We start from the raw sequence: 19,726 nt of genomic DNA on the forward strand, positions 1-19,726 counted from the left end.
GAGAGAGATCACGGAGGACCTCTTCTATCTTATTCAACAAGTAAGAGAAAAATTTAATGTAATGTTTATTATTAAAGGAGTCTTGATTCTGTTGCAGAGGGTGGCTGACGCTTTAAAAATTAATCTGTGCACAGTGTCGTCTGTTAATAACCAGGTTAAAGCTGGTGAGCTATTAACATCCCCCCCCCAAAAAAAAGGCTAAGGAAAAAACAAGTATGTGACATTAGTCAGTCTGAAAAATGTGAAATTTGAGGGAGTATTTATGAGATGGTTGGAAAAAGTATAATTCCACAACATGAATATTTTGAGAGCTTCAAATTTGTGTTTCAGGAAAACACGTGACTCAGGCATCATTACTGGAATTTCTAGAAAGGAAACACATTTTTCTAAGGTCCATAAATTCATTAAAGCAAGTTTTACATAACATTGGCTTTACACTTAAAGCAACTGATTCTAAAAGGTTAATGGAATTAGGACATGTTGCTATTTCAAGAGTACAATTTTTAAGATCTTACAAGCAAAATTTGAATGCACAAAATCCTCTACAGTGTGTATACCTTGATGAGACATGGATATTTGAAAATGGATCTGTACACAGGTCTTGGCAGGATGATAGCTACAAAAGCATTAAAAATGGAACTCTGAAGGGAAAAGGTAAGTTAAAGTATTATTTCAGATAGCATTATGTTTGTTTTCCTGCATTACAGATCTACATATAGTGTTGCATGCAGGCAATAAGAATGGTTTTATTGAATGAGCAGCTTTTTCGGTGTAGAGCTGCAGGAGTAACGATAAAGACATGACAAATATTGTAAGTTCACAGATGAATTTAGTAATTCTCCATGTGCGAATAGAGTAAGATGCGAGTTCTACGTTTATTACATGTCAAATTTTTATGTAAAGTTTTAATCGCATTTGTGATGGTTTTGTTTGATTTTGCTTGAAATTTCCACTGTATTTTACATATATAAATAGATTTGAATCCAAAGTACTTGTTTATTTCGTATTTTAACTACCACAAGCCCGTTGAACCTGATTCCTCCAAATACCATCATCCATAATAATACAATTTCATATATTACATATTATTAAAATCAAATTTTGAACATCATAGACATTTTCACTTCTGTCGTGCGGTCTTAAGCACACACTTTAAATATAAATGTCTTGTCTTTGTAAATATATAATTATTTTGACATATCAAGCCGGACGCCGGTTGTCATCGCGTTGCGTTGACTAACGCAGACAAACGTGTAATATCGTGACGTCACGGATGTGTAATAACGCACACGCATTGATTCGTGATTCTGACTTTACAACGGTTTTTCTGCCGCACGGCAAAACGACCGGCCGGTGAAATAACCGTCCGAGTGCAAGAGGCCTTAGAGCGCCACTCCATGGATTCCTATTTGCTTTTAGGATATTTCGTCTTCCGTTACTAAAGTAAAGATGTTTTGGGACCCATCTTGCACTATTTTTTTTAAATATAAACATGATCATGGAGAGCCCGATGCACGGTACTGTTGAAAAGGTGTAACCTTTCAATAACTCCTACTCAATAAGGTTGATTGTTTCCAGAGTCAACACTTCAACAGTTGCACATCTTCAACCGATTCTATGCCAAGCCGAAATTCTTTGATCCAGTTTTTTTATTGTGGTATATGTAGGAGCAGAATCGCCGTACACATTGTCGGGACGTTTTTTGATTTCGGCCGGGGATTGACCCTCTCTGGACAACAACTTTATTACGCGTCGGTACACAATTTTTAGCATTTTGAAAAAGTTGAAAACAAAGTGTTCTTTCAACATTTATAACTTGACAATTAAAGCATGGAGAAACGCAAAACTTTGGGCATAAACAAATGAAAGTTTAAGGCATATGCCAATATAAATTAACTGAACTGAATTTCTTACTACGTCAGGCCAATTCATAATGAGACATCCCTTGTAAGTAGGTACGTGTATCATTTCACCCACAATTAATTAAAAAAAAGTATAAACATTTTGCTTAATTTATTACTCATTAAAATATTCACAGAAAAAACTTTTCGGATCAGTCGTTATCGTTATCATGCTTTTAATACTGAGACAACAGTAAGTGATAGATAATAAACAGAATATTACTATGTTCTCACATCAGTAAATATCCGGATAACCCTTGACATCCAAATAAAAAAAAATCATATTCATCGTAAATGATCCGTTAAACATAATCTTTTAACTACGTAATGAAATACAGTGACGGCCACGAAATTTCGTCAGTTATTTTACTGTCAATTCGAGAAAACTTGTGTAGCCTAAGCTTTATTGTCATTATGACTGACATTCAAAATTTTTGTGACAGAAATTCTGTCACGCACAATAAAAATAAAAATCCCACTAGTAACGTTTTTGATTGACAAATTGACATCAATGTCAAAAATTCCAATGTGGGGTTAGAAATATATAAAACCTGTTTTACAGGTAATGTCAGTTGAATAACAACGACTGACGAAATTCCGTGACTGTACTATGCCGGCCAAAAAATTTTGGCCGTCATTGTCTGTCAATTCAAAAAAAAAATTGTTATCCGTACTTTATTGTCATCATGATTACCGTCTTGATTATGAACGTTATTTTTTGGGTGGTAAATTTCAAAACTCAAAATTATTTTGTCATTTCTACTACACAGAACGTTTGCCTCAGGTTATCTATATACGATTGCTCTAATTTTATTCATTCATATCGGATTTTTGGAATATCTGAGCTTCAAACAGTTTAAGTTGATTGTCAAAATGACAAAAATCGAAAGTGGGGTTACGATTTCTAAAGGTTTATTTACACTTTACTTGAATGTCAAGAAAGTGACGGCCAAAATTTTTTGTGTGCGATCAATTAAAAAATAAATCGAGTCGGCGTGTTACCTATGGCAACCCATGCTATAGCATAGGCTCCAAAGCAAACTCGATTTATTTTTTAAATGATCGCTCGGTACTATCTATTATTGATAGTTTTTATTAGTCAATAATGTCTGAGTAAAACAAACCTTGAAAATCTCAATTTTTTTATGTCACCGAAGTAGCGTCAGTTACCAATAAACTGCGATAACTTCCAAATTTACTCAACGTTAAATTTCAAATATCGTATTGGGTCATCGTTTACCTTATTTTAGCGTGGGCTGGGCGATAACTCTCTAATATTTCGGCTGCTCTGCTGTGTTCCGGGCTATTGAAACTGTTTGGTTATAAAGCAACGCGAGGTGGGCATTTCCAACTGAAATATAACAATTTTGTTCTCCCCATCGCCTAAATTCCACCCCATTTCTTGTAACTTGCTTCCCAGTCACATTTCAATATTCGTTTTTAAAGCCAAAAGATTTTCCCCAGCGATTGTGTCGTCATTACTAATTTTGATTATTTCTTCCCAAAGTGTAATTTCTTCGTAACTAGAAGTTATTGGCACCACGTTTGGCACAAGTCGCTTCATTTTGTCCCCATCGATATCTGTTCCCCTAAAATGTTTAGCACAAGCATGGCTGCTTTTGCGAATTCTTCACTCTTCGATTTTTAAAATCTCTTTCCAAATTGGCTTCGTTTCCTCATTTGATGGAAACTTAAATACAGGTACGAAATTTGTAGAAGACGCATAATTTGAGTTGCAATTTGGTACGCAACACTTAAATAACATTTGTGTGCAACCGTACGCGAAATGAGCACTTCGCGTGCGTACAACAGGCCGCGAATATTGAATTTCGCAGCCGTTGCCTTAACGACGGCCGTAAAAGTAATTCATTTTTATATTTATTTATTATTACAATTACAACATATCTATCTGCATATTTCCGGTGTAATCTTACAAAATATGGATTGGTTACAGTTAAAGTTTGATTTTGTGACAGGAACGGCCACTATTAGTACAGAATTTTCATCCGGCTTGAAATTTCCGCCAATTTCAAATGAGACAGCCGCATGAGGTTGAGGAATCGATAAGAAAGATCCCCCTTATCGATCTATCATCTATATGAAACATACACATGTGAATTAGGTTAATTTTGGTAAATTTTTCACCGATCAAAAAGAGAAATATCTCGTAACATTTCCTGAATGTCATCAACAGACAACAGACAACAACCTAAAAAGGAGCAGATGATACAACCTAGCATAATAGAACTTAACATTTACCTTCCACAATAAATAAATTCCAATAAATAGGTAAGCCAGTACAACATTATCCGACACGGTTTTCTTGTTACATCAGTCTCAAAGTCACTGTAACATTTTTCATATTGCCGTTTCGATTTTTCAGGTTTCAAATGCGACACTGCACAATTTATAATATTTTTTTAACTCTGGATGAGTACACGGAACTGAAACATCGTAATTTTCTTCGGACATTTTTGCAATTTTTCTCAAAGTGAATTGTTTTATTTATGTCGTTTCCATAGCGACATGGCGACATGTAGGCCGACTTTATTTTTATTGACAGTGAAGGAAATTTTACTTGTTCATTTTATAATTACAAATTTTCGGGTTGCACACAAAATGTTGTGTACACCTTGGCTACGAAATCCTTTGACGACCTTGAGATTGTCTTGTCTCGGCCGCAAAGCGGCCTTGACGACAATTTTTCTCTCGGTTCGTCAAAGTACGATTTCGCATCCTTGATATACAAATAACTATTTTAATTCAATTTGATGAATTTGTCCAAATTTATTATTTTAAGGCCCGGTTTATTCACCTTCAAGTAACTTTATTTGAACGGTAATTACCATGGATCCACCAATAGCAGATTCTAAATCATAGCAACTACTGGTCACATAAATTTACTTAAAGGTGAACAAACCGGGCCTAAATGTATAATTAGTTTCAAAATTTTAGAAACGTCGTAGGTCATGGAATGGCCTACCAGGGAATGTGGCAATACAGCCAGGGTCCTGGCCTGTAACTAGACAGCGTCTTGGAGAAACAAATTTCAACTAAAACTAAAAGTGTCAAATAGTTTCAAACGTCAATCATAATGACAATAAAGCGTGGCTTACATTGACATTTTTTGATTTGACATAAATTTGACGTCTAAAATTCCGTGTCCGCAATTGTAGCACCTAATTGCCTTAGTTGTAAACATAAACATGAACTAACATTGTAAATGGAAGATTCGTTAAAATTAAGGCTATTTTATAAAAAATATTCCTTCTAATACACTCACCGGCACAAAAAACGACTCACTTTGAATTTTATTAATATAATTAAGTAATTCATTGTCTTAGAAAAATTTTTTGATATCATGTTGTATTGATAAGTGTTATTTAAGTTATTCTTTGTCAAAGAATATCCGACAAACAAAACATTAAACACAGCAAATAAAATTTTAATGAAAAAAAATAAAAGTAATTTTTTAGAAAAAAATTTATGTTATGTAAAATTGCCAAAATGTGAACAGCATTTGGAATTAGTATCTCGTATTGTCAAATTAAATCTTTTAACACGTAAATTAACCGACAAAAACATAAAATGGAAGTAGCGCATTATGCTATAAACGCCCATACACAATGGCGTTAATGTTACGTCGATGTTAAAACGTCAATGTTAACGTTAGATCTAGAAATTCAAAATTACATGTATTTCATTGTGGACCGTTCACAATGGCGTTATGATGAAAATTAATGTTGCATGATATTGTTACCGTTAACGTTAGTTATAGAAATGTTCTGGATTCTTAACGTTACGTTCTAACATTAGCCAACGGAAACAATTTATAAAAAGTACTGAAATACATGTAATTAGATCTAACGTTAACATTAACGTTTTAACATCGACGTAACGTTAACGTGAAAGGGGTGTAAGATCGCATACGAAAAACTGTTCTTCACACATTATTGTACTTTTCACGATGTTCTGTTTTTCGGTTATTTCGAATATCTACCTGTGTACTTTTTAAAATATTCTGTAGGTACGTGACTATTTTTCAATTTGGAATTTTCACCAACAGGTAAAGTGTTACATAAATGCGTTATTCAACGTTATACAAAAATAAGACGCAACGCAACATTAATAAGGAAAAATTGAATTTTCGTGTACCTATGAATTTTTCTTTTAATAATATATGTACATGTAGACTTCTGGAAATATTTCAGGCAAAATACCTATGTATTGTCAAAGGAAAAATGCCACAGCTTGGCGAAACAAATACATATTGGAAAACAGAAATACGTATAAGTTCGTTGTCTCTGAATTGTAGGGGCGTTTCGACTCTGGAAATGCCGCAGGGGTGTTGTTTATGTCAGACATGGAACAGGTAGGTGGACATTGAATGTCGCTGAAATAAAACACCACCGAAAATTTGATCCTTGTCGGGATGTAATAATTTCAGCCAATATTTGAAACCAACGAGTTAGCTCTGAAATATTTTTAATTTCGTGGATTCGCCGTATAGAGTTAATAAATAATCTAATCATAATTAATACTCAATTATAATACGATGAGTAGTCAATGTTATGCCGATCATTTATGTGGTGGTGTTACGAATGTCAACGGCGCTGGGATATGAATTTGACGAGTGCGTAGCACGAGTCGAATTCGAAAGCGCCCTTCACATGAGTAACACCACCGCAAAAATGATCTGATGATAACATTGGACTACGAATCATATTTGGAGGACTATTTAATGAATCAAATTCCGCAATTTTTCATTTTTTCAAATTGTACATTTAGATTTGTTAAAAAATAATATTTCTGTGTTCATTTTTCGCTGCAAAAAAAAAGTTTAAATAAAAATTTTCATTTGTTTAAAATATTCACTTCAATGACTAGTACAATATTCGATGATATTTTTACTAGTCCAATATCGGCTGCAATTCTTTTGTAACTATGGAAATCACTAAAATTAAGTTCGTTTCATTGGTTGATGAACATTAAGTAAATCGATATAAATTCTTCTAAATATGTACCCTATTGGTCATATTGAAAGTACTGAGGAACCAAGTCGGCAACATATGCTTTCTTTAAAAAGTTAAAATAATGGAATGATATTAAACTTTTCGAAACAAGAAAATAAAACGAAAGAGCGCGTTACTTGTGAGATTGCAGATTTGTCGGCTCCATTTGTCCTTTTACGACAGTCCTTTAAATATATCAGAAGCAAATAAATCGTTTTGCTCAAGAAGCCGACCACCTGTCAATTTAATTGACCCCGAACGCTTCCGAACATCTTACCATTGGGACCGAAGCAGAATTTCAATTTCCCGTATTCCTAATCTCCGGAGGAATTCTCCTGTCTGGAAAATTCCTCAGACCTCTTCCAACTTTAATAATATAACAGAACGGTCGCCGGCGGCACCTTGCTTGTGTTGACCTGACAACTGATAAGTCCTGGCTCCGGCTTTCCATTGCAGGACGACACCCGTAAGGAGCCTTTACGATGTTCTTTTATTTCGACCCTTGGCGATAACTAGATGAAGTATTTTAAATAGCTACCCTCTTTAATATCAGAAAGTTAAATGATCGTTAGCGAATACTTCATTATTGTGGCAAAGTTGATTAGTTGCAGGTATTCCAGTAAGGCCGAAAGTTCGAGTAACTTGTTAATTTTCCCCAACAAGCATGCCTCGCAGACACGTTTTTGACTTCGTTCAACGTCAACATTAGGAGCTATAACCACTTCCACGCAGAACTTATCAGATCGTAAATATTATAGGTGTGAGCCACGTTACTAGGAATTTGAAATTCAAAAGTCCACATTCTGAAGCGGAATATTTACGGTGTAATTACAATCGTAACAATTACTGTACTCTAGGTTGCGATCTATTATGGAGAAATTAAATAAACGTTTTTTAGTCATCAACTTGAACAGTAATAATGCAGTACATCCACTCAGCCAAATGAACGATAGAAGCAATGTGTAGTTCGAAATGTGTTTCAGATTTGCGGCAAACGGTATGACCAAGACATTTCTACTTAAGAAAATGTTCCACCAACATCTAAACGACGCTCCGTCTCAGTTGTTTCAGCAGTAAGAAGTCTGACCACCCAAGTATCAGCGTGTGTTAAGTGAAATCGACCGGAAAAGACCCTGTGGAAACTTTAACAGCTGCAAACAATTGCAAAAGAAATAATCGGTAGGGAAAATCAAATCCGGAATGTCCCACCGAAAACGTTTCCTATTCAAATCTTCTATTTATTGTTAGATCCACTTTGAATGTTTAAAAATAACTCAAATTTTTATGACGAACTGTAACTACAGACAGTGCCAAAACTCTGGAATTTCATTCAGGTTAAACTTTTCGAAAAGAAACACTTTTCGAACAATTTTCATTTTTCCACCCTTTTCCGTTTCCGTGCGATGACGTCATTGTAATTTTTTAAAATGTGCCTTTAAAATTTAAATGACCTGTCCTACTTCTGTTTGAAAGCTCAAAGGATTTGAAAATTTTCTCTTCAAGAAGAAATAAAATATTTCTGAACGTTCGACACTCACTCTATAAAAGCGTAATAGATAAGTTTAATACATTTATTTATCTTCTGTCTTCAGCCGGCGATTTGATCACCAAGAGAATCTACTGTATCTTACAAGGACGTCGTGGAATGTTATTCATTCAAAAACAACAGTGTTCAACTAATAATGTTTTATTCTTCACTAAAAAAAAATTACTTTTCCCAGATTAAACAACGAATGTGTCCTCAGCTACAGTCCATTTTTAAATTATAGTCTAATGAGCTTAGTCCGAATCAAGAAGTTGACATGACCTGAGTTTGCTTTTGACATTCGACAGCAGTGCATAGTACCATGCATACCACGGTATAGGGTTTGTATAGTCAAATGTGAAAATCTAAGGTGCTATCCTAAAATCACAAAATTTGGAGCAAGTTTTCCGCTAAAGACAAGCTTGTCAAAAAAGCTTTCGACCAGTGCAATAATAAATACGGGGTGTCATTTGAAAAAAATTAGTTTTTGACATTTTTAGTTTTTATGTTTAAAAAATCAGAGTAGGCATATGCGACTGAGCAGGGTGTTGAGTAAACACTCAACTTATTCTGGAATCAAACAGCCTCAATTATTTTAATTTATGTGGAACGATTTGGAAGGTACACATTTTTTTCAAATATGATAAAATTTCTGCCAATTCTTTAAAAAAAACTTATAAACTGATAATTTGGATAAGTCAAACCGGCACGATTTTGAAGATTAATTGAACGTAAAAGAGGACCAGGGGTTGAAAAAGACAATATAGGACAGAGACAACTGTCGCAGTGAAAGATTTCATTTAATTTTTTTTACAATATACCCTGCTATGAAAGCAACAGAAGCTGCATATACAGTTGCGGCCCCTACAAACTCAGACAGTGTGACAAATAAAAAATGTTGGCTGTGTAACATGGTCCTAAAATTGAAGTTTATAAAATGTCACCCAACTGAAAGAAAGTCAGTGGCGTATAAAATAAAGAATTTGAAAAATTGAACAAATCAAATACAATAAAGTTAATATTTTATTGTATCACCGTTACCATCTATGACCATTTGGAGTCTCCTCGGCATTGACAGAACTGTGCGTTGTACACAATCCACAGATATTTGCTCCCATGTATCCGAGATACTTTGAATTAATTCTTGACGATTTTGGGGCAAGATCTTAGTATTAATTTCTTTGGCCATGATACCCCAAATATTTTCGATGGGGTTGAGGTCTGGGCTTCTCGCTGGCCAGTCTAATGTGGTTACTTCATTAGTTTGCAAAAAATCTCTTATTAGATGCGCTGTATGAATAGGGCAATTATCCTGTTGGAATACAAAATTATTTCCAAAAATGGGTAGAACTGAAGGTAACAGTGCTTGCTCCAGAATATCACTATAAACTAAAGCTGTCAATCGTTCTTCCACTATAACACATATTCCCGTTCCACGGGAACTCACCCACCCCCAAACATTCACAGAAAAACGTCCACTACGCTTAATTTTATGAACATATTGTTCAGAAAATCGTTCACCAACTGGTCTATAAACACGAACCCGTCCATTACTGCATGATTGAAAAGTTTTTTCATCTGAAAAGACTACGTTTTCCCAAAAGTTGACATTGTTTATATGTTGAAAGGCGAAACGCAGTCTTTCTTCTTTATTTGCTACTGACAAAAATATCTTATTGGCCGCGCTTCGATTTCGTAGTTCACTCTCTTTTATTCTTTTTCGACTGGTTCTTATGGAACCAGGAAAATTGGTTTCCACTTTTGCTCTTATTGCGGTACTAAAAGGGTGCTCCCTTAGAAAATTAACTAAACGCATATCTTCACCAGGGTTTGATATTCTCTGCCGCTCTGAAAGAGTTTACGACATTTTAAGATCATCTCGTAAGATTAGCAAAATACCTACGTTGTCGTTTTCTTCTAATAATTCCAGTTTCCTCAATTTTTCGTTTTGCCAAAAGTACCGTGTTTTTATCAACGTTTATTTCATTTGCGATGTGCCTAATGCTCATACCGTCCTCTAGTCTAGTTCTAATTATCGACTTTTGCAGTTCGTTTAATTGAGGCATTGTAAAAATTGTGCACGCTTCTGACTTACAAAAAACTGACACTGACATTGCCATACCGGATAAAAGTCAAATGTACACATTACAAATTTTTTGAATTTGGCAGAATGTGTCAAAAGCCGGTGTCTGAGTTTGTAGGGGCCGCAATTGTACATATGGTGTTACTGCGATTAAAAATAATAATTGGTTTACTTAAATTTCGAATTTTCTCTAACAGTCGAAAGGGTAGTATCAAGTCCGGTTCACATTTTTCCGCCAAACTGACAAAAAAAACACGGTTTCCCCATCAACCCATAAAGATTTATCTTAAAAATTTTGCAACAGATGGGGCTAGTTACCAAACGATTTTTTTAGGTTAGCTGAATCAACTTTAGGCCGGTATTTATAGTCGGCAACTCAAGTCCAACTTGGGTAAGTTGTACTCAAGTCCTGAGTTTTGCTCAAGTCTAGATCCGTATTATAGTCATTATTTCGGCCAAACTCGTAAAAGTTAGACTTGAGTCTTACTCCAGTTTCGTTTGAGTCGAGTTGCTATGGTTATACCATACACCTTGTGACAGCTTGTTTTGAATTCTTTGCAAAATGAAAATCCCGTACAGTTTAAAGGAGAAAATTCTGTTGGCTTCTCTCATACACGATATGGAAGAGACAATAGAAAATATAAAAACAGATACAGTTTCGGTAGAACGGAAAAATAGTGTTTAGGAAAGGATTAACACCCAGTATAATAGCTACAGTACGCACGGCCCAGCAATTGAAAAAATTGTGAACCAATAAGCAATACAGGGTATTTCACGAGTGATAATGAGCCTAACGGAATAAAAATGAGACCCACACTACATTTCCGAAAAAAGCTGGCTACTGAAATTTAAATGTCCGGCTTTTTTTGAAAACAATCTTCCATCCTGCGATAAATAGGTATTTAATGCTTACCTACATCTAAAATTCAAATCTGAACATTAGTGCCTACCCATATAATTGAAACGAAACGAAAAACAGGAAAACAGCAACTGTCAGACAGTACAGAGACAATTTTGGACCTCTAAACTCATGTAAGCAAGACTTGAGTCTACCTAACCCCTAACTTGGGCTCGAGTCAAACTTGAGTGCTCATCAATGCTCAAGTATTGTTTATAAAATACAAATCGGAACTCAAGTCTGTCTCAAGATTGAGTCTAACTTAAGTTTGGACTATAAATACCGGCCTAAGACCCTTATTGGGACGGCCGTATGGAGCGCAGCGGAAGCTAGATGAAGTTGGCCATGGTCGCAGATAAGTAAAAACGACCTGTATAGATTTCATTCATAATTTAGCATAGAATCCAAAAATGTAATCAAATTGGGTAACAATAGGTATGTACGAATAACTTACGTATTTAGAAATTTGCAAAATCAGTAAAGGAGTTAACCTTTATGTATGCGGTAATGCAAGCTTCTCCGTATTCAAACTATCAAATTGTGCTAATTGCCACGGTATCGTAAAGGACTTTAAAGTTGAAAATTCGGGAGATACTTACTTCGCTAGTTTGCAAAGAGGTGATTTTTCAATATATTATTACTAACAGCGACCTACAAAATGTTTTTCTTAAAGCTAAAACTCAAAAGGCGATTTTATGTGAATTAATTGATATGATTTTGAAAAGAAACAATTTTTTTGATTGTAAAATTTTGGAACGATCTTCCGAGTGTTCCTGGGCCGATAGCAATATGGTGAAAAAATTGTACGAGTATTAGCTATTTAGCAACATACCTACTATTAAACAATTATGTAAAAAATAAAAACTCTGCTTTGTTAATTGAACAATATACTAAATACTAAATGTAAAAAGAGAAAAATTTAATAAATACATATTTTATTTCAATTCTATTTTTATTTATTTTCTGCTCTACATGCGCGATTTTCTTATCTGATGTTGCAAGTAATTTCCAATGTAAGGCAAGGTAAGTGATGTCAAGATATAACAACTACATGGAAGACTAAGGCCCGGTTTATTCACTTTCAAGTAAATTTATCTGGCCAATAGTTGCTACGATTTAGAATCTGCTATTGGTAGATCCATGGTAGTTACCGTTCGAATAAAGTTACTTGAAGGTGAATAAACCGGGCCTAAAAGTTACAAGTCAGATAGGTATATCTAGGTATACCTATTATTAATTAATTATAATAATCGACTTTCCTGATTTTATTTAAAAATAGTTAATTACTTATTAAAAATTAAACTTTCGTTGGTGCACGTTGCCTCATAATACTATCGGACTATTGGACTACTTCTAGGCGGAGATGCGGTGTTGCCGATGTGCATGACACGGCTTGTTAAATAGTGACGACAGTGGTCAAGTAAATTACGTTGTTTTCGAATCATGTTTATAAAATAATTATATTGCCAACTTCGGTTATAGCAATCCCTAATTTAGAAATATTTTTATTTTGCCAATGTATGTAATTCAACAGGTGGTGGAAATTTATATGTGAGACTATGAGATCTGATCACTTCTTATTTAATAACTTTATAAGCATTACGTATTTCAAACAAAAGAATTTTTAAAAGAATTATTTTGATTCTGTAAATACATACTTTAACAGTAGTTTATTTGGGCCAGGTCCACGACGAGTTGAATACAAGGTTTTTTTTGTTCGACGAGTCCCTGAAAGGCTCAAAATCGCTTAAAATCTTTAAAATTAGCTTGACGTTTCGTTTTGACAAGTAGTGACATTTATCATAATCCGTTCACACAGGAGAAAATTCTCAAATTCTGACAGTCGAACAAAAAAAAAAAATATTTTGAAAGCTTCGTGACTGTAGATTATGAGCAAAATATTACTTAATATGGGCATTAGAAGTGGTAACTTAAATCGGCAAACATTAATTTATACATCACATAATTTTGATAAACTTCTTATGAATACATAAATTGATTCGTTATCTAACAGTATCTAATAATAAATGATTGATAGTAAAAGGTTAAATTTTACCGTAAATAAATAACTTGTTTTAAAATCTCTCTAACCCACACGTTTAAATGTGACTTCGATCAAATAATAGGAATAAATAAATACATCGAAAAACAAAAACAAAAAATCATATGTATGTTATTTAATAAAATGCCATTTGCAATAAACAAAATTACCTAAGATGTTCTTTAATTTCTTTTAACGTTTCTACTAATGTAAACTGTTAAAAATTCAAATTTGTATTTGTACATCATTGACGAAGAGTGGATGAAAAACCTGACGTAAATTTTAAGTCCACCGAGAGACTGGTTGACATAAAAATCACTATATTCTACGTAGACAAAGTAGCACCTAGCGCACGTAAAATTTGAAATATACCCTTCAAGCAACAACATTTTTGTCCTGAAATTGTGCTCCAGTTAATGTATTCCAGTGAATTTTGTAGCGTTGGGTTCTTCCAATCTCTCGCTGGACGAAGTACTCGTAACATTTTTTTGTCGTATTCTCAGAACCAAAACATTTTTTCACATAGCGCTGTGAAGAAAACTACAAATTTCTGTGTCCTTCGACGCATTAATAATAATAGTAATTTTAAACATACAATGTTTTCCAAAAAGGACAGCTGTATATCCAATTATTCCCTGTTATTTCATTGAACCTGTGGTCCAAGATGGAATCTGTGTTGGAAGCAGGCCGCACTTTGACAAGATGACGTAATCTCAGTAGCATCTTGTAACCAATTAATATTATCACAGATTTAAACGATCGAAATAGTTATTTTCCGACGATAATTTATGCCTGATACCTACGAGTACAATATTTCCTGAATTACATATTCCTCCAAAAAATATCTGTAACTATTAGCACCTAGGTATGTAGCTTATTATAAGTATACGAGTAGTTAGTTGCCTTGAATGTTCAACATTGCAATTACGGTATGGTCAACATTTGTGCACAAGATGTATTAAACTAGAGGAGCAGATCTTAAATTAAACAAGATGAAACTGACAAATTGATATTAAATCAATTAAAAAATATCTCACCTAGAATTTCTTTTCGCTTAATTCAGACTGAAATTCAGATTCAGATCCACACATACGTGAGTCGCTTTTTCTAAAGGCACTACATATTTTATTGGGGGTATTATATCACCAAATTTCAAATCCTTTCTGTGAGCATGTGAAAAAAGGAGAAAGTTTCGTAAAAAATATGCAACTTATATCTAAAACTTTTTTCATCTTCTATTGTTTTCCTCATAATATATTCCGCACTGGCAGAAACACACATAACCGGAAAATTTATCGAACGGATCAGGTTTAATAATGATGAAGGCAACCAATCATAAGTCGTTATTGCTACATAAATTATGATATACGGATGATATTTATTAAGCTCTATTACAGTCCATCCGGCAACAGTAACCAATTTCTTTCACTTTTATTGTTTGAGACAGGCTATATAACTATCATTACTATCAATGACGAATCGTTTAGAAGGATATATCACAAGAATGTTTGAAAATAGTTATTTATGTGACGCGCTCAGTAAATTAATCTTTACGGGCGCGCTGCCCTTTGTGGGACGAGTGACGAAGGAACGAGTCTCCATAAGCCAGTAAGCCCAGTAAAGATTAATTTGCTATATTATAATTCAGAATAAGTGGCATCGCGGTAGGCATTGGAAATTCAAATTTACGTTGGCATCAAGACCCTTGCTAATAATACCCTAGTTTCGATGCTGTTGGTAACCTTCGCTTTTAATTTGGCCTTGATATTATCATTGGAATCGTTTTGTGTTTATTTTCTTGTTATAAGTATTTGGAATTTCCTTGTTTCATTTATGAAAAGTGTACCTATTATTTGTCTGGGGGTTATCTCTGCTGTGGGTAAAAACCATGTCAAAATTATGTAACGCATAACCTCAGAATAAAGTAATGACGGTTTCACATGTTTACTAAATTTTTTGACATAACATAAAGCTCACTTTAGAGAATCAACGCCTACCGCGATGCCACTTATTCTGAATTATACTATAAGCGAGTTGCATACAAACTTTTATTTCCACCTTCAGCCTTTAAACATCGTTTTTTAATTGTTATTTATGTTTATAAAAAGATGATATTTGGAATGAAAGGCGGTAGGGAAATTATACCTACGTCGTCATGGTGTTGAAATAAACGACAAAAATACTGTCAGAAGTTTTGTGAAAATTATTGCAAAAAAAAAGAAAAGAAAGAATGGCTTTAATGCCTGAGAAGACTTTGAAGGCCATTTTCTCGAAGTGCAAGAAAATACCCACGGAATTACCAACGCTGCAAGTCCGGTTCTCTATTGATTCGATCGATCCAAAGAGCGGTATGAAAATGACTTTCGAAAACGGCTCAAAGTGCATTATTAACGTATATAATTGCAACAATTGATAGTTAAATTTGTTTGTGTTTATAATAAATTTTTGAAAAATTATTTAATTAGTTTTGATTAATTATTTTTGATGAGCATCGTAAAATATTACAGGTCTCTTCTATGAGCCTGTAAAATGTTACAGGGCTTTACCCGTAACTACTCATTTACTTAGTTACCAAAAATGCCTGTAAACTGTCATTTACTTAGAAGGTGGAAATAAATATAATTTTGATTCACTCATCTTGTAACCGATTCTTGGGAACGTTTCGGAATCATTTCTATGTTGAAACTTTCAAATAATCGGTAAATCTTCTTAAGAATAGGGTAACATAATGTCCTTTGACATGGATGAATACGTACAATAAGATAAAAAAAGAAACATCAACTATGGACCAAAGTTTTCATGTCTTTTCCTAATTTGAATTTGATTACCTGCTGATGAATTTCAGAAACATGCCGAAAAAGTCAACCATTCTCATGACGAATCGTTTTCGAAGTTGTAAGATAAACTGTTGAATTATTTAGAGAAAGCTGAAGTCTTAAAAAAACCGATAGCAGAAAACCAAACATAAGAATAGACGATACAAACAATAATAGACAATAGAAATTATGGAAGCTACTTAAGCACATGTTGCTTATTTGCTGTGTTTACAAAATAATAAACTATTACAAAAATGATAAAAATTTGATGTTAATTAATTGTTATTATTTATTAATTTAACTCCTATCAGCATTAACAATATAATTTAAAAAAATGTGACACCCACATTATTTACCATTTCTATAACAAATACACGAAATTAGAAATGTTCTTTAACGATCCTCATTTTACTCGAAATTGCACAAATAATGTGATCCGAAACCTGCCATTAATATTTTCCCGATATATAATTAAAGCTCACGTTGTGATTTATGTGAGAAACTTCAATCCACAACTGTCATAAATTTAATATATTACAATCGCCATTATTTCCAAAATGAAACATAGATGTCCTCCTACACTAAACAAAACAAAAACAAAAAACAGTTTATTTATTAGGTCATCATCGTATTACGATCTATATTTCAGGACGTGCCCTGGAAAATAGAAATCTAGTTCCAGATGTTTGCTTGAGCGAGCAAACATTCTCGGCAAACTTAAAACCATACTTTTTCAGCAAAGAAGATGACTAATGATAAAGTCCAACTTTAAATAACCGTTATTTATGTTTTTTAGACAATGTGGTGGACCCGTGCACTGAATTTAATAAAACTTGGAAGCAGAATCGATGCAGAAGCGCTACAAATTAAAGGACTTATTAATTCTACTACCGAGAAATAGTTTCAAACAAAACACTGGTGCATATACTTAAGAAAGATTTTATTTAAGTATAGCCTCACGAGTCACGACTGTGAACCAAGAGTCTATTTTCATTGTGAGGGGATCGTACAAAAAATGGTATAAGAATGCATGGATTAATTTTATAAAAGAAAGTCTTAACTAATTAAGCCACTTATTTGCTTTAAGTGTAACTACTTGGTTGGTGAAGCAAGAATTACCACTTGGAAAATCCTTCCATTAAAGTAATAATTTCCACTTATTGGCCATTATTCAGGATTACAAAATCGTGTCTGAACGACTTCAGTTATTAAGAACACACGTTCTGAACATTTACAGTGAGAAATGTGTAACTTAATGTCTCCTTTACACCCACTTTTGTAAGAATAGAACGTTTTCTAGGACCGGCGTCCTACCTTCCGTCCCCCATGATAAAAGCTCTCTTGTTTCGGGTCAGAGCAACAGAACAGAAACGTACAATTTGAATAAGTGCGCCTTGATTATGCATCACTCCCGGAGTTTTCTCATTTTTTTTCAACAATGGCAGACTACGTTTTTCCTTGTACTTTTAATACTGAAATATAAATAAAGATTTCGTGTGCTTAGTGATGGAAAAAACATCATCGGGATGAATTTTTCCTCCCGCATTTCGCACTAAAGTACGTTTGATTAATGACCAGAAGCATGATGGTTCTCTCTTCACCCTTCGGAACCGTCAAACATTTGATATGCGGGAACAAAAGGCAGGTTCAACAAAAAATTGGCAACGGTGATTCTGTGGGTGTGCTGTTCGTGTCTACAAGTTGTGAAAGAATAATTATTGTTCGTCCCACTTTTCACCAATTTTCTTTACAAATATGTAACCTGCTACATCATTATTATTACACACATTTTACTACCCTTTAATATAATAATTTAACGGAAAAATGTGTTAACATCAGGTACATATCTTGTAATAATTATGTAATATCTTATATCAACCAATAACAGAAAATGGAGCTCTTTTTAAATTAAATTTATTTTCAATCTGGCGAAAGATAAAATTAAACTTGTTAATTTATTTGTTGAATTTTGATTAAATACAGGTTATCTGCCAATCTGACATTTTCACAAATCTATCCAACTTACTTCGATTTCTAATTTGAAAGAAATAACACATTTAGGTTCAGTTTACAGAAAGGGAATTAAATATTTAATTCGAATTAAATTTTAATGCCCGATTAACCCATGAATCCAAAACTTCCATTGGTTCAATCTGATCACGTGTTCAGTTAATCTCGCATTTGATTACGATTAACTTCATTTCGCTTCTGTAAACTGGCTCATAATTTAGTAGTTACTGCCATTGGTATTGTTGGTTGCGGCAAAATAAAAATTCAGAAGTACCTCTCTCGTGAATAACCCTGTATAAACAAGGAGAGAAAAAATGTAACAGTTCACTGCCAATAGATATTATATTATAAGTGCTAGAAATGCATCATTTCATTATACAAGAGTGAAAATTTTGACCGACGAGTGCGCTTGCACACGAGTGGGACACTTCTCACGAGTTTCATAATGGCATTTCGATCACGTGTGATATACGACGTTTTATCTTACAGGTGCAACTATTGCAAAAAATCCAAGAAATGAAGTTTCATTCAAGTAAAATGACAGCTGTCAAATTTAGTCACTTGTGAGTACTTAATGTCAAGTTAAACGGCAGCTGTCAAATTTACTCACTAGTGAGTACTTTATCTCACTTGTGATTAAAACTTGACTTCTGTCACCGAAAACAATGGTCTAAGGTAGCTCAAAAACTCCACCTGTAAGATAAAGTAAATTACATCCACGGTTATACTAATTACGGCACATTGGAAATTATGTTATAATGAATAATCCCTACTCCCTACCAATTAAAATTATTTATTTTACTTTTTTCAAGTAGCATAAAGTCCAAAATACAAAATCCAACAGAGTAAATTGCAATTAGGAGACACAGTACCAATTAAGCCGTCTCATTAAGCGTAATAAATACAACGAAATATATATTCTGTAGCTTTAAAAACTACTAAACCTTCATAATATCGTCTAAAAGTCGGTTTTCAGCTTAATTATCAGGTAAAAGGAATTTTCATTAATGAAAAATCTTGCAATTGCAAACAGCAATTATAAAGCATTACAAAATCCCTATAGATTTCAAAATCGAGTGAATCTGAGGGAGATAAACCTCTAGAGTTTTTAAAACCAAGAGAAATAACTTCTCAAACATTAAGAATTTTAATACATACTGAAAAAAAACAACAATCTGCTAAATTTAAAACAACTATCTCGTTCAACTGCAAATTTTTTTATTAATGAAAATTTTGCTAGCCAAATGCCGTTCTGAAATAGTTATTTGCGTATCAACGCCCAAAAAGTGCATCTTTTTCGTCCGAGTCTGAATTTTCTAGTCGAGGCGGAGCCGAAACCGAAAACCGGCGAGGACAAAAGGCACTTTTTGGTCGAGGTGCACACAAGGTTTTTCGTGTTCGTTTAGGCAAAAATGTTGAAAAACATGAATGAATTGTAAA

At 33.8% G+C, this 19,726-nt stretch overlaps 2 protein-coding genes and 1 long non-coding RNA gene across 8 annotated transcripts in view; 2 read left to right on the forward strand and 1 right to left on the reverse strand.

Moving 5' to 3' along the window:
- LOC138127094 (uncharacterized) lies at positions 1-985 on the forward strand. Its single transcript, XR_011158095.1, has 4 exons — positions 1-40; positions 98-280; positions 331-654; positions 708-985. It is a non-coding gene; the product is annotated as an uncharacterized lncRNA (long non-coding RNA).
- The window catches only part of LOC138126098 (uncharacterized), a 404,235-nt gene that overhangs the window by 162,879 nt on the left and 221,630 nt on the right, over positions 1-19,726 (forward strand). The window lies entirely within an intron of this gene.
- The window catches only part of Tpst (tyrosylprotein sulfotransferase), a 176,525-nt gene that overhangs the window by 60,786 nt on the left and 96,013 nt on the right, over positions 1-19,726 (reverse strand). The window lies entirely within an intron of this gene.

This window comes from Tenebrio molitor, chromosome 3, assembly GCF_963966145.1.
Source record: "Tenebrio molitor chromosome 3, icTenMoli1.1, whole genome shotgun sequence".
Taxonomy (NCBI): Eukaryota; Metazoa; Arthropoda; class Insecta; order Coleoptera; family Tenebrionidae; genus Tenebrio; species Tenebrio molitor.